Source organism: Ostrea edulis, chromosome 7 (assembly GCF_947568905.1).
Source record: "Ostrea edulis chromosome 7, xbOstEdul1.1, whole genome shotgun sequence".
NCBI lineage: Eukaryota > Metazoa > Mollusca > Bivalvia > Ostreida > Ostreidae > Ostrea > Ostrea edulis.
Window position 1 is genome coordinate 27,891,121 of NC_079170.1, and position 15,363 is coordinate 27,906,483.

Genomic DNA, 15,363 nt, shown 5'->3' on the forward strand with positions numbered 1-15,363 from the left:
ACCTCTTTGCAAACTGTTCCTGTAAAACACACTTTGTTTGATGTAAATTAAACGGTTGAAAACTATTTGACACATTTAGCATTATTAAAGTGGAATTTAAAAAAAAAAAATTAACAGATTGACCATACAGATAACAAAATTTTTCAGATTATGGATCTTCAGCACATCCTCGAGAAGTTTAACCAAACCCCCGCCAAGAATGTGAATTACCTAGCAATTAAGCTAATTGTCTGTATTTCTGTTTGCTGTATGATTATAAGATCAGGTACTTGCAGATGTCTAAGCAGGCACAGTACAACAGTGGTCTAGTTAACACAATATTAATCGCAAGGTGTCTGCATTTCAGACACGTGTGGTCAATTACTTTGAAAAGTAATTGATTAAATAATAATTACTTTGAAATTTCATGATTACAATTACAATTCAATAACTTCTCTTTTTGGATAGTAATTGTTTAAATTACAATTACTTTTTCCGAAGTTATCATTATTACATTTGATTACTTTATCAAGAAGTGTTTTGACGAAGTGCAAAATTATTCAAATATACATAGGAACATATATACAAAACATTCATCTATAAATAATTGTTTCAACATTTCAATTGCACTAGTTGATGAAGTGTTTTGTCTCTATAAGTCTGCAAGATTTACAAGTACACATATATACAAGTCATGTAGGTACATAGGATTTTGGTTAAGTCAGGATCAATATGACATTAGTAAAAACAAGTATAAATACCCTGGTACTTGAAAAGAAATGATAAAGAGGATATGTGAAATGTATAATTCTTTTAAAAATTTCTAATACTGGGATCCATTAATTTGCAATACACTATACCCGAGTCTGGAACTACAAAGTTTGTCAGAATTCTCTGAAATACTTCACGAGTTTACTTTACCCAAACTTCACTTGTTCGCACACCATACTCCCAGGTGCTTTACGATAATCATACATATATATACATACATATGACTGTGTGATGGTACCTGTATTAGGTTAGGGATCAGACACCTGGTAAAACAATGAAATGTACTGTCATTTCTTACTGGTGCAAAGAAATCTTTGGTGTATTAAATCTCATTACCCACTCTCTATAACTTTGGTATTTCCTTATCATACACCCTTAATGACCCTAACGACCAGAAATCATTCCATTTTCTGTGCTAAGTATATATCTTCTTTCTAAGAAAATTCACATCAAAAACAGAATTTGAAGAAGAAATCAAAATAAAACAAGATGTATTGATGCTCCTGTATGACCAAACTCTAAGGTCAAGGTCATGGGGTAAAAAATTCTGTTACTGAAAGAAATGTCTCATAAAATATGAAAATCCAATCACCATTCAATCAAAAGTTATGGCCAAGGTCAAAGTTTCTGTGGACAAACAGACAGAAAACTATATGCCCCCGAATCTCCAATGACAGGGACATAAAAACAAAACCAAAAAACATTATCTACCCCAGACAGACGCCAGCATATCATATACCACTCATGCACTCAAAGAAAGTTGGAAAGATTTTCTGCAGTACATATAAATCACTTTTTTTAAACATGTTAAATGGTCTGAAAATGGGACAGTGAACACTAATTTCATAAAGCACTTCTTCCCTATGCATGCATTTCCTTGTCATCTTCAATACGGGCTTCCTGGTTATCCTCTTAAATTAAATCATAACACAATTCTCAATCAGGCAATATCATGACCAAAGGCTGTTTGCAATCCGCACAACAGCACTAGACAGAACTTAAAACTTATCTTAGGGAAATGAAGCTATTGCTGAAAAACATGTCATTTCTCTTTGAAGAGCCCAATTGATTTTGCTTTTGAAGAAGCATATTATGAAAGGTTCCCTGTGCACAAAACTGCTGCAACCCTTGAGATGAACTTTAGACAAATTAGCTGAGTCAAGTCTTATTTCCTTCAGCTAATCATTACTAACATCTAAAACACTACAACATGGGGTCTCAAAATGTCACCCAGTAACCCCCCTCTCTCTCTCTCTTTCTCTCTCTCTTCTCTCTCTCTCTCTCTCTCTCTCATATTAGTCATTGCAAAATTTCACGAAACATTACACACTATAAGCAACCCTGTTCCAGCATCTTTGCTACACGTGGGTAAAACCACAGTTCTACTAAATTCAATTCTGCAGGCATGAAAACTGTGTAACAGAAAACCATTCTAATTACAAATTTAAAGATTTTGATGTGATGCTAATATAGCAGAAAAGAATGACAATATGGCTGAATTTTATTCCATATTGACCAGTACTGTCAGTCCTGTAAAACTTCGATCTCAATTCACTCATTATTTTCGCTAACCAAGGATTCCGATCAGCAAATCTTATTTACTGAAGATGAGAGCAGCGGAGCGGACCCTTAGCTAGCAAACGTACTCATGGCCAGACAGAGAGACAGACAAAGGAAAGAAATGATTGGTCAACCAATGTAAATGGAGACAAATTCAAACTGAATGATTTAAGGTCATGGATACCCAAGATTTTGGATGCATCAAATGAAGTAGAATTTTTCTGACTTTACACAGGATTTTCTACTATTCAACATAACTGTAAATTGGTCATTAATACACGAAATGCACCAACATAAAGACGGTGGGTTCATAAGAATTTTTTTTTTGGTTAATGTGGGTTTTTAACAATATCAAAAAAAAAATAAAAAAAAATTAAAAAGTTTTACAAAATTCTAGAATATTTTTGGGATATCTGAATATTGCACAGTACAGATCCTTAATTAGCAGTTTCCTCAAACATAAACTGCATTTCTCAGGATACACAAAAAACGCTGATGAATTTTGAAGTGCATCTCTCATCTGACACTTCTATTGCACAGCGTATACTCGTACATACTATAAAGTCATCCCACTAACTGTTTCAATCTACAATGGTGTTTATAGTGCATGTACCGAGGAGTCGTATCTGAATTTCTGGCCGTGAAGGAAGTACGCAGTACTTGTCATACAGTCATTGTTTTCTACATACATGTATATCTTTATGATTAATATGAAATGTCAAAAATGCTAAAAATGCCAAAATAAAATATGTTGTGTCTGTGGAAACACTGATCCCCCTGAATGGCAGCAAAGTAATTCTGGTACACAAAACGAGGTCTATATTGTGACAAGGAATGTGCATGTGAAATATACAAGCTCTTGCCCTAACTGTTCAAAAGTTAAGGCCAAGGTTACATTTATAAAAAAAATAATAGGTCAGACTCCAAGGTGAAGGTCACAAGGTCAAACATTTTACAACCTAAAGAAAGGTTATGTCACAAGGAATACATATGTGAAATATTAAATCCCTATCACCATTCATTCAAAAGTTATTGCCAATTAGGTTAAAATCTTTGTGGACAAACACAAATTAAATACTACATGCCCTAAGAATCTCCGATTATGGGGAGCCAAAAAAAAAAAATCATATTGAACACAAAATTCAACAACTGGTATCATTTAGGTCAATGTATTCACAAACCTCAATAGAGGGCAGATGGAAATATCAATCAATGGAGACCAGAAATGGTTTGTAACTGCATAAGCTACGTCAGTATAGGCATTATAACACAGGTACTTTCATTACAATATATCAAACTAAAGATCATCAAAAAAGGACCAGAACATTTCTTAGTGTTGCAGGCCCTACAACGGTAAACATTTCAGAAACATTTTGCTATCTAGCATGTACTAAGTGTTAATTGTTATATAAAAATATTTCTACCATGCATACCAGTCATCTGAAGGATTGTTCCCTGAGATCAGACTACTTGTAGTCAGTAACATAACTACATGGAATCTGAATTTTCCATATGAAGGACAGGCTGATAGAACTATGATTAAAATTTCACAATTTAATTGAAAAATAAAACCGCCAAATCATTAGCATTCACTTTCAAGAAAAAATGAATTGAAACATTAGCCTTCATTAGGAAGAATAAGACACCATCTGATAAGGATGAAAAGTGAGGGAAATGTACCAGAATATTTCTAAATTGAAAAGTTTCAAATTTACCTTATTTGATTAAAAAAAATGCAGTTTTCGTAGAAAGTAATCTGAAAAGGGAAATTAAAACCCTGCTAGACTCCAACCCACGATCTATATATCAGCAACCCAGCTAGGCAATATTAGATTCAAATATACATGCATTTCTAATATTTATATTTTAATTCAAATTTTGAAAAAGGAAGTCAGCCATTATGACAATGTGAGTATATTCCTCCTTAAATCCATTGATGCTGTCCACTACTGCCTGATGACAACATCTCATGGAGAACAACCACACAACACTCAAGTACATCACTCACTCACTGCATATATATACACGCATATCCCACATTACGAATTTATAAGTTAATCTGGTAAAACACATGACTGGCCTCTAAAGAAGCCGAGTTTCTGGGATCTGATACAGGGATTCGCATGCGACCAATATGTCAGTACCAGGCTGATTGGATCCTCTTGAGTCCTATAGGTGTCAATAATGTATGGCATGCTTCATCCTCTTGTTTTGGAATGGTCCTCACAATCAATACTACACTGTTGGCGATCACTAGGTCCCCCATCTCTACATAATTGATGACCTCGATATCTACACCTCCAATTTATCACAAGATATCTTTACAAGGCAATTAGCAGTTCTGGCTCATTATTAGGCTATTTGCCACAATACTCTTGCTTTCCTGCTATTTTAATAGAGATATGGGTGGACTTATTCTTACTTCAACAAAAAGAGAGATTTTACTGCTATCTCATATTGACTATAAACCCAAAACAGCTAGGACTCAAGGAAAACATTTTCACGCACACACAAAATAATAAAAAATCTGGGAGATGCACCTCTTATATGCTGCATGCCAACGACTCCACAAATACTCTACAAGGTTACAAAATGACATAAGCACTAAAAAATTTTAAGTGTTACAAACAATTGAAAATTTACATACATTTAAATATATATATATATATATATATATATATATATATATATATATATATTTCCTTGTCAACAGGGTTTGCTAATTTGAGAATTCTATACTTTTTTGAGCCTTGGATTTGTACTTAGAATGCTCAAAGCAAAAAAAAACAAAAAAAAACTAACTTTTAAAAAATTTGAATACATCACTCACTAAACTAGCATAGCTAGTGAAAACATGACGAAATTCTAATCGCATCTTACATGCATGCACATCAAACGAAGATTTTGTCTTCAATTACTGATAAGTCTTATGGATAAATCTGGAATCAGGTATAAAAACACACTCATTTTTTTTCATAGACATTTTTTTACTATGCCATCTCTCTAAATCTCTAAAACGATACAAATTTCACGCAACCAAAACCTGACACCCTTATCACAACTGCTGGGAACTCTGTAAAGGTCGGACAACACCTGTCTGTCTGTTCACTAGAGAAGCCGGCTCTTGGCTAAAAAATCTAAATATCATCCCATTTTATCTATACACGTGTTTTTACATAACTAAGGAGACATCCCTAAACATCGTTTTCATGGCTCACAACAAATTTTTACCAAGTCTATGAACTCTTTGTACATGCATCAAATTTATAAATACAATGAGGCACAAAGTATTTAGACCCCCGCCCTCTCCCCCAATTATTTTTTTATCCCATATCTTACCAGCACTTTTAAACAGAGCATACTATACAAGGTAGTTGTCCTGAAAGTCTTCATGTTGTTTGGCTTCACAAGTTAATTCTACATATATTAAACAACCTTGTCTATCACACCAGAAAACTTTCAAAATCAAAAGTTATATACATGTAACATTAAAAAGGGTCATAATAATTGAAACTTGTCAATTTCCATATGCATGTATTGTGATAACCAGTCCTCTATTTGCTAAAACTTTTGTGCTTCCGGGGACTTCAATTCAACCAAGGTTCCCATACCCCCTGCCTTGCATTCTCCTCAAATCCCTGGATCCACCCACCACTGTGTACATCTTAATAAATATTAGCCTCACTGTTACAAGGTTTCAGGTGCAAAATAGCTGTTGATTTTTTTGTACAGAGTTAAAAATTCCTTATCATTCCTGATTTAAAAAACTGGCATAATAAAACGTTTTGCTACAATTCCAAAAACCATCTTGACATACCGAAGATAAAGAATAAATTAAAACCATACAACATCACAACAAGTAGTTACTTTTGTTGGATGAACAGATGCCGGTAAACATCGACAGCTTGCTCATTTTTTCACCACATTTTCTCCGATATTACCCATTTACCAATCATCAGCACGCCGCAATGAGAACTAGCATCTCCTATGCTACTGTTACTGGTTCTTTCCTTCTTTCCAATTTCATCAGCTAGACTCTATAGAAATGCAAAACACTGCTGAATAGGAAAACAGACCTCCTACTTTGGAAAGCAATACTTTCGAACTGTATTTTTCTCCAAGAAAGAGAAACGGCATCCAAATGATACAGTACATGCACCTCTCATAATCTTATTGCATGTTCCAATCCCCCCCCCCCACCAATCTTATTGCATGTTCCAATCCCCCCCCACCCCCACCACCACCACCACCACCACTCCAGGGTCTCAAGGAAAAAAATTATAAATCAAATATACCTCAAACACCTCGTTACAGAAGCTTCCATCAACTGATGAAAATGATGTCAAATGAAAAGCTGACAACACTATTTATTTAGTACCGTGATGATGACAATGTGACACATAGCATTGAAAATGCAGTATATAGGCAGTATAAAGTCACTCTAAGAATGCCTTAACATTTGAACACTATCAAGAAAGTCCAAGTCAACCCCCATACTCCAGCAAAACATACATTAAAATTGATTGTCATTATAAATCCTGGAGAGAGAAAAATCACTTTGACTGTTTATCTTAATTCATGCCCTCCCCCCAAAAAAACCAACCCTCAACCACAGAAAAAATTCAGCATCTTTAAACACAAAATCCAGCATCTTTTCCGCATATTAAAGAGAGATTCTGAGAAATATTATAAACACACCATGTTTTCCAAAGAGATAACTGTTTGGTACATGTAGTTAAGAAACAAGTGGCCTTACCAGCAGCATCAAGGAAACACTGACTCCAGCTTTAAATGGGATCAGGACACCAGAGCCACTTCTTCAGAAGCTCCTGTTTCTCGGTAGTGAGTTTTACAGAGAGTGTTTTATAAACCACTTAAATACATAATCATTTCTTCTATCCTGATAAACAGGAAGAATTTTGTAGATAGTCACAAATGTGTTGTATAACTTGTAAATGATGATGTCAACATTTTAACTCCCATGCATATGACCTGTTACAATATTCACATTCAAATTAAACATTGTCAGCAATATTCAGATTCACATGACCTCCATCTACTGCATTTTGAAGGTCAGTCTCCTAGATTATATCCAAGACTGTATCCCTTATCACAGGGGGTCTCCCTTATAGGGATTGACCCTTAAAGCAGTGGACTTATACATGGACATGCTTATAAACAGTAGTGGAAGTATGTAACCGTATTTTCATTTCATAATTTATTCATTTACATGCATCTATAATTCAGTGAATAAAACAAATTTTCATAAGCAAATATTCAATCTTATCGTCATTCTTTCCAGATGTTTAAGTTATTCCTATAGACCTCATATTTTAAATTATTACATTGGAAAGTTGACTAAAATGATTCGGGAAATAAAATGAGTTGCATGTTGCATTCATAGACATTGTTAGAGTTGCATAAATGCAGGTAAATACTTGGTAGGAATAAATTGTCAGTGAGTAGGATAAAACAGGGGGTCCTTAACACAAGATAGACTGAACACAGACAAGAGACACTACCCTGGGGAAATAAATGCTTCACTTAGTGTTAAAATGACATAACTGGGTTCCAGTTTGAAAACAACACACTTCCGTGCTACAATGCACCACAAAGGGACGCTTGATTGGTCACAGTGGTATTAATCGCTGTCATACATGTTCAAGATCAAATAGTAAAACTGATGACTACCAATGTGACATAAAAAGTGCGATTTAAAAATTCTACATTGGCAACGCAAACTTGCCTTTATTGGTAGTTTAATATTTGATTTTCACTGATTCATTCAAGCTGCTTTTTTTTTTTTTCAAATATCCATTTTGCTATTTGATATTTTTGTGCATAACAAATATTTCATTACATGTATACATATCATTGAGGATTATCATGAAATGCAGTGTTCGAAATTAACCATAGACCGATAGACGAAGTCTATGTCAAATATGACACCGCTCTATGCGAATTGTAATTGTGATAGACCAAATTGTCTATGCCGATTTTTTAGGTTTAAAGCAATATAGTTATCCTGAAAGTGGACATCTGATAAATGTTATGAAGAAAGGAGGATATCGTTATGGAAATGGAAAGAAAATATGCTTTTTAAGTACATTAGAAGTAAATAACAATGTTTTAAATTTGTGTTATTTTTTTCCAATGTTGCGGTCTTTGCCAATTCGATGAGGTCTATGTCATCATGTCACCCATGGTCTATACCACGTCTTAAACCAATTTCGAACACTGGAAATGTGAAGATAACGAACAGTGATCAATCTCATAACTACCACAAGGAATACAAAATAAAGAGTTGGGCAAACACGGACCCCTGGACACACCAGAGGTGGGATCAGGTGCCTGCGAGAAGTATAAAGCATGATCCCCTGTCAATTTTTTTTTTAAATGCTAAAATTTTCTGTAACAGTAGTGTTTTCTGGTTTATCTGCAATCTTTACTTTTTGTATTAAATACTTTATTTCTAACATACTGGATGTTCATTGCACATTCTAAGTATTTGTTATGCTATTTTCATTTGTTAGATGTAATGAAATTTCATGCGGAATTTCAATCTGAATACAGCATATGATTATTTTCCCAGTTTATTCAGAATGCCGAGAGATGTTTTCTTATGATAACTAGAAGGATATCTCTCAAGGAAGAAGAGGCTGCAATTCTGTCTCAATATTGCAGGATGATCAAATCAACGAGATCAGGAATGGAAATTTGAAAGAAATGCTGTTTTTGAAAAATATTGCAATAATAAGATTTTAGTGAGTAATATTCTATGACATGATAGGGTATCCTGCAAGAAAAGATGGAGAGATATGGTCCTTCATCTGTCAGTGATCAACTCGCCATCATAAACCTCTAGATCTCAAAATGTGGGGAATTTTATGGGCGCCAATCTGAGCTTCCTTAGTGATTCTTTACATAAGACAATATTATCAGATAAAAAAACAGTTGGAAATAAAATTCTGAATCATGTAAATGGAGTACATACAAAATTTATATTTAGACCCTTAAAACTAATTCTTAAGAGCTTCATGGAAACAAAATATCAAGGATGTTACGACACAATCCCGTGTTGCTTTGGCTTTAGCACAGTAATTATACAGGATTCTTTCATGTACAAATTTCAGAAATATTTACACATGACCAGTATATCAACACTGAAAATATGAGATCTGATTTCGATATTTTATGTGATGTGAAGTTAACAGAACAGAGATGAAAACAACACTTCAATAAATCTCAGTATGTAAAACACACATATATATCACATGCCGTGATATGTTACTGGTTTTTTCTTTACATGATAATCTCCAACTTTAGAGCCATTTTCTCCTTCAATTTCAGTTTAGTTTAAAATGAGTTCAGGAAAATTGTTTGAAAATATATATGGTTTTATATGAAATATATTGTGGAAATCTCCTTATGGGAAAATACTTATGGTCAAGTACTATACGTCCTACTCATGATTCAGTCAGCAGACCAACACACTAACATTCCATATATATGGTATGGGAAATTGATACCATTCAAGGGCCTCAATGGGTACACCATGATTTTTTAAATCATATATTGGATTTTAAGATGAAGTAATAATAGCTGCACTGCATAGATACAGGAAAACAAGTCTTGTACCCCCCCCCCCCTACACACACACAAACACTTTACATGGACATTATCATGTTTCAATAAATAATCAAATAGCCAAATCAAATGTAAACAGCTCACAGCCATAAGCATGTAATATACACTTGAGTATATATGATAACAGTGTTTATTTACATAAACAAAAATCGCAGTACTCATGTACACTGTACTATCACATAAAAAAAATCGAATAACATCAATATGAGACCTCCAATTAGATAATTAGTTGGGTACTCCAGTAGTCTACCGTTCAATACTAGTACTACATCTGGCGTCAGCGGTGAAACGACCACTGATCAGAGATCGTGTGCTTCTCTTAAACAGTTTTAATATGTATATTATATTACGTAACATGTGCACCTTTTGTAACAATGAATTCCTCCTCACTGCATTAGTAGAAGGAGCAAATTTATTATTATTTTTTAAAAAGTCAATAAAATGAAGAAAACTGCGGCCCGAGTTACGCCTTGATCACTTACTGGACACGCCCCATATACCACACCGGAGAAACATGCATAAACAAGATGAAACATATATTTCCATCTTACCGTATGAAAGAGCAACATCTAAAAGCCAGAAACAAATGCGATGAAAAAGTATCGTGTATGATGTATCTCCCTCCTAACCGCGCAGCATCTTCTTTTGCATTTATTTGAACTTCGATCCCGATCTTTAAGTGTAGGAAATGCTAAATTTATGATAAATTGTCTTTATTTGTGTATGATTTTCATATCTCGTTCTCAGTACTGTCGTACCCAACGTAGAAATGGACAAGTTCTATTCAATCACAATCGATAACAAGTGATTAACTATAAAGCCGCATTTTTCTGTTCACTGTGCTGTCCGACAATTCACCTACAATTGGCAGCGAGACTAATTGAATCGATTGGGAAGCAACATAAAGCTTCTTTTTTATGAATAAAATCTGGTAAGACTACATTGGTCAAACGCTTGATTTGATCAAGATCACATGAAAGACCGACGGAAATTATCTTCAATTTTCATTAAGGGGTGTCTAAACAATGAGTCACCACACAATACAGATTTATCATTCAAAGATAACCGCGATAATACTATTAATATTTAATAATAATACTTTATCTAAGCAAGGTGACTCGATAAGTACAATACTCTAGTCGTTCCCCAAACCTTCTATAACAAATACCTACAGTATACAAAGTTAACGTATAAACTAGCCTAGTCTTTCTCGAACCTTTCTATAATACACGCATCTCTCTTTCTCTCTCTCTCTCTCTCTCTCTCTCTCTCTCTCTCTCTCTCTCTATCTCTCTCTCTCTCTCTCTCTCTCTCTCTCTATATATATATATATATATATATATATATATAAAGTTTTGAATATACAAATTATCGTGTCAAGCAAGCTATTTTAAAGACAACTTGCACCAAAAAAAAAAAAATTTAAAAAAATAAAATAAATAAAAAGATAAGTAAATCCACTACAATCAGGACACGGAGACAAGTTTCGAATTTAGAACAAATTTTAAGAGTTTAACAAATAGATAGGTTTACAGATAATGGAAGTTCAAATCTTAAGTTCTATACCAGAGGCCAGTTTTAGGGCACAGGTAAATACGTACTCTGGTTTGATCTTGTAGTGAGACGGTTAGTACATGTATGATGGCGTATTTCTGTCATCACTTGTCTTATAATTATGTCGGCTTGCCAGATAATGAGGTCGACTTCTCAGTAAGTTCTGTCGACTTGTTAGTTAATTATGTCGACTTGTCAGTTAGTTATGTCGACTTGTCAGTTAGTTATATCGACTTGTTAGTTAATTATGTCGACTTGCTAGTTAATTGTATCGATTTGTCAGATAATATTGTTCACTTGTCAAATAATAAAAAGTTCAAATAAATGTGACTATGGTAACCGTACATGTAAATACCATTTCTTGCTCAAAATATGCCATCCACTTAACAACATAATGATTAGGCAAGTCGACATTATGATCTTTCAAGCCGACATAAATATCTGACAAGTCGATATAATGATCTGACAAGTCGGCATAATGATCTGACAAGTCGACATAATGATCTGACAAGTCAACATAATGAGGAATCATGTCAGCGAAAATTTTATGTAATGACATTTATGAAATTGTACTTGTTCAAAAATAGTAAACCAGTTAAGTCTCACAGATAGTGGTAGTGAGGGTGCATCAAAGGTTGCATCAGTTCCTGTATCATACACCGCTGCTTGGTTCTGGGATTTTCAAAATGCAGTTTAAATGAGACAAAAGGAGTGCTACACAGTACCGTTTTACAAAAAATGATAATCGGAAGTATAGAAACATTTCAAGAATAGTTCTGGTAAGAAGATGTAAATTTTTCTTGATTCTTTGCAAAAAATGTAAATTTGAAGCCACAAATTGAGTTATTTGAGGTGTACTTTCAAGGAGAACACCAAGAATTGTTTGCGTATAATCGTTTTCAATAGGATGATCATAAATTTGAACATTGAGCACCTGTTTTCTTTGATGCGTGCCTATAGCAGGTCATTTTAAAGTACATTCTCGGTAAACGATACATTTCTGTCATTGATTGGCATGTAAAGTACCATAATTTGCGAAAAGGTCAATGTTTGATATGCAATTGTAGATCTTTGGTATACAATACAATAATAAAGCCCCAAAATAGAACCTTGTGGCAGTCCTGCTGTGCTACATAAAGTATTGGAAGACACGATACCCATCTATACACATTGAAATCTGTCGAATAAATATGACTTAAACAAGTCTACTGCCATTGGGTAACAATTGTAACATTTGAGCAATTTATAGAAATATTGTGATTAACCAAACCAAATGTCTTATCGAGAAATGAAATACACCGAACCAATATCACTGCCTTGGTTCATTACTCGCAACCAATTTTCTCTTTTTATTTTCTTATATATTTTTTTTTTATTTTCAACAAACATTCTGGATACGCTTCAATGTATATCTTTCTAATATGGTATGGAATTACAGAAGTATTTAATGATTTCAGAGAGAGAGAGAGAGAGAGAGAGAGAGAGAGAGAGAGAGAGAGAGAGAGAGTTATGAAAATATTTGGTTCCATCTGTTCCAAAGGGCATCAAATATTTCAGTATCACCATTTTAGTAAGAAATGTTTTTGTTTTTTTTTTGGTGTTTTATAGAAGAACTTTAAAAATGATATTGGAAAACTCAAACTAAAATTTTTCTCTGTACATCTTGCTCTATAAATATAGTAGTATATACATGTATACATGTAGTATAAATATAGTACTTTAAGCAAAGGATGAGAATATTTTGTATATCCTTGTTGTCCTAAAGGATACCTATTATGAAATACTTTTTTGTAAAGACTAGACTTTGACAATTTGTTCTCTGTTCTAAATAAACTTTAAAATCATCTAGAAATGATTGAACACGATTACATTCCCATAGTATATGTTCTATTGTTTCCTCCGCAATGTGACAAAAGTACAACCAGTTAAATGTTCTATCAATTGAGTAAGTGCTGTTTGACTTGAATGAAATTCCCTAAATCTAGACTACAAATGTGTTAGAAAGTCATAGATGAAATCAAGGACTTGATTAACAACATTTTAAATGTATATTTATGATATGTAGGATAGGGATTGTAAAGTGTTTACAATTCTTACAATCAAAAGGCTGAATACGAAAAGTAGACCGGATTTCCTTAGTCATAGTTCTAAAAGTGTCTGTCCAAGATATTTCAATGAAGTAGGGAAGAAAGGACAATATCTATATATGTGATGGCAAGAAGTAATTCTTCTATAAAACATGGAGTGCAGAATTGGACAAACTTTTAAATGACAGTTTAACTTTTATCTTTCCAGTACATATATGTGGTAGAAAATAATTGCTTGTTCGAAGCTGTGCTCTACATTTTCTGAAAGGAAAACGGTCACAAAAATTGCGTTACTATTGAGGCTTTATACTCCAGATGAATGTAAATATGTGAAACTGATTTGCTTTATGAAATAAAAAAATCATCTAATCTTTCTTTAAACTAAATTTTTTTTTAAAGTTTTACGAGGCCCCAACATGCTGTTAACACCTTTCTGGATCACTGAAACGTTTTCACAATTATTTGCCCTTGCTGTTGTATTCACGGATGGTTACATATAGTATACTGTATTTGCATTAACTACGAGTTAAGTGACTTCTTTCCTCTATGTTTAATTATTGTCCCTTTGGCTGCACGCAGTTTGATTTCCTAGCAACACATACAGAGCATTGGTCGGGCGCAGCAATGAGGGGCGGTGGGGGTGTGGGTGGGGGTGACAAACGACAAACTACATCACAATAGCCGAGACACGTTATTAAATAAAAATGTATTTTTGTTTTTTGTGTGTGTTTATTTGACTCTGCTTGCAGCAATGGACTCAATATTAAACGATATGGTGGCTAATGTGACTTATTTTGAAAGCTATGAAATGGTTAAGACCGACCACAGAGATCCTATCTAGAATGATTCTAAAGAAGAAATTGATAAATTTAAAAACCTAAAATGTCTGTTTTGTAACAATGAGGTAACAGATGTGCGTTAAAGCGATAACCGGTGCAGCGTCTTTTATGGACCATTAGCAGGAGCTGAACCGCGTCAGGCAAGAATTTCAGGTCAGGTAGAGGAGGGGGAAAGCTAAGCGGAGATCGACATTTGCAGTTGCCACCTCCCTGTATGAATTTTTGATTTCCTACGTGAATTTATTTTCTTTTGTCCTATTTCTCGTAAGTCTTAAAGTAAACACGTTTACCCTGGGATTTATGCACATCTTTGTCACTAAAAATGTTGGAAACAAAGAAAGTGTACGGGAAATAGAAATATGAGGAACCTTACAGCATAAATATAACTTTTTATTCAATGAATGAATACATGCCATATTCTAGAGAATATAATCGATCCGTGAAAAATGAGGAGAAAAAACCCCCCATTACAAATAAGATTGCAGATCGTTAAGTGATATAATTGTAAGAATAAGTAAAGAAATGACTAACCAGTACTCACCAATGACGTTCCCGGGGCGCTATTTTGACCAGATATCAATATATTTCATTTCCCTATAGATAACAATCCTGAAATTCAACAGTTTCCATACACCACTTTGCTAGGTCCCGCATCTGGCACGTTTTTCTGTTTAAAACGTTCTGTTTTTTATTTGCATATTCGTGACGTTTCGGTACTTAATGAATGCTTGCTGTGCGAACCCCGAATGCCAGGAAAATTGGATGCATCGAAATTTCGCATAAAAGCCAGTGAACGGAATGCAATAGGAGAAAAGACCAAATCCAGGGTAAAAGTAGACATCAAAATAGAAAAACAGCTGATGCTTCTACGAGAGAGAGAGAGAGAGAGAGAGAGAGAGAGAGAGAGAGAGAGAAGGGGCACCTGT

At 34.1% G+C, this 15,363-nt stretch overlaps 1 protein-coding gene across 5 annotated transcripts in view; it reads right to left on the reverse strand.

Moving 5' to 3' along the window:
- LOC125655557 (plexin-B-like) overlaps positions 1-15,109 on the reverse strand; it is a 75,555-nt gene extending 60,446 nt beyond the window's left edge. For 2 of the 5 annotated variants that reach the window (XM_056143884.1, XM_056143878.1), the window contains exon 1: positions 10,509-10,616. The gene's annotated coding sequence lies outside the window, so the exon portion shown is untranslated. Of the gene's footprint in view, positions 1-7,066; positions 7,194-10,508; positions 10,617-14,978 lie in introns of those variants that run through there. The other 3 variants (XM_056143883.1, XM_056143879.1, XM_056143880.1) reach the window with 2 other exon arrangements.
- Positions 15,110-15,363: the final 254 nt, after the last annotated feature.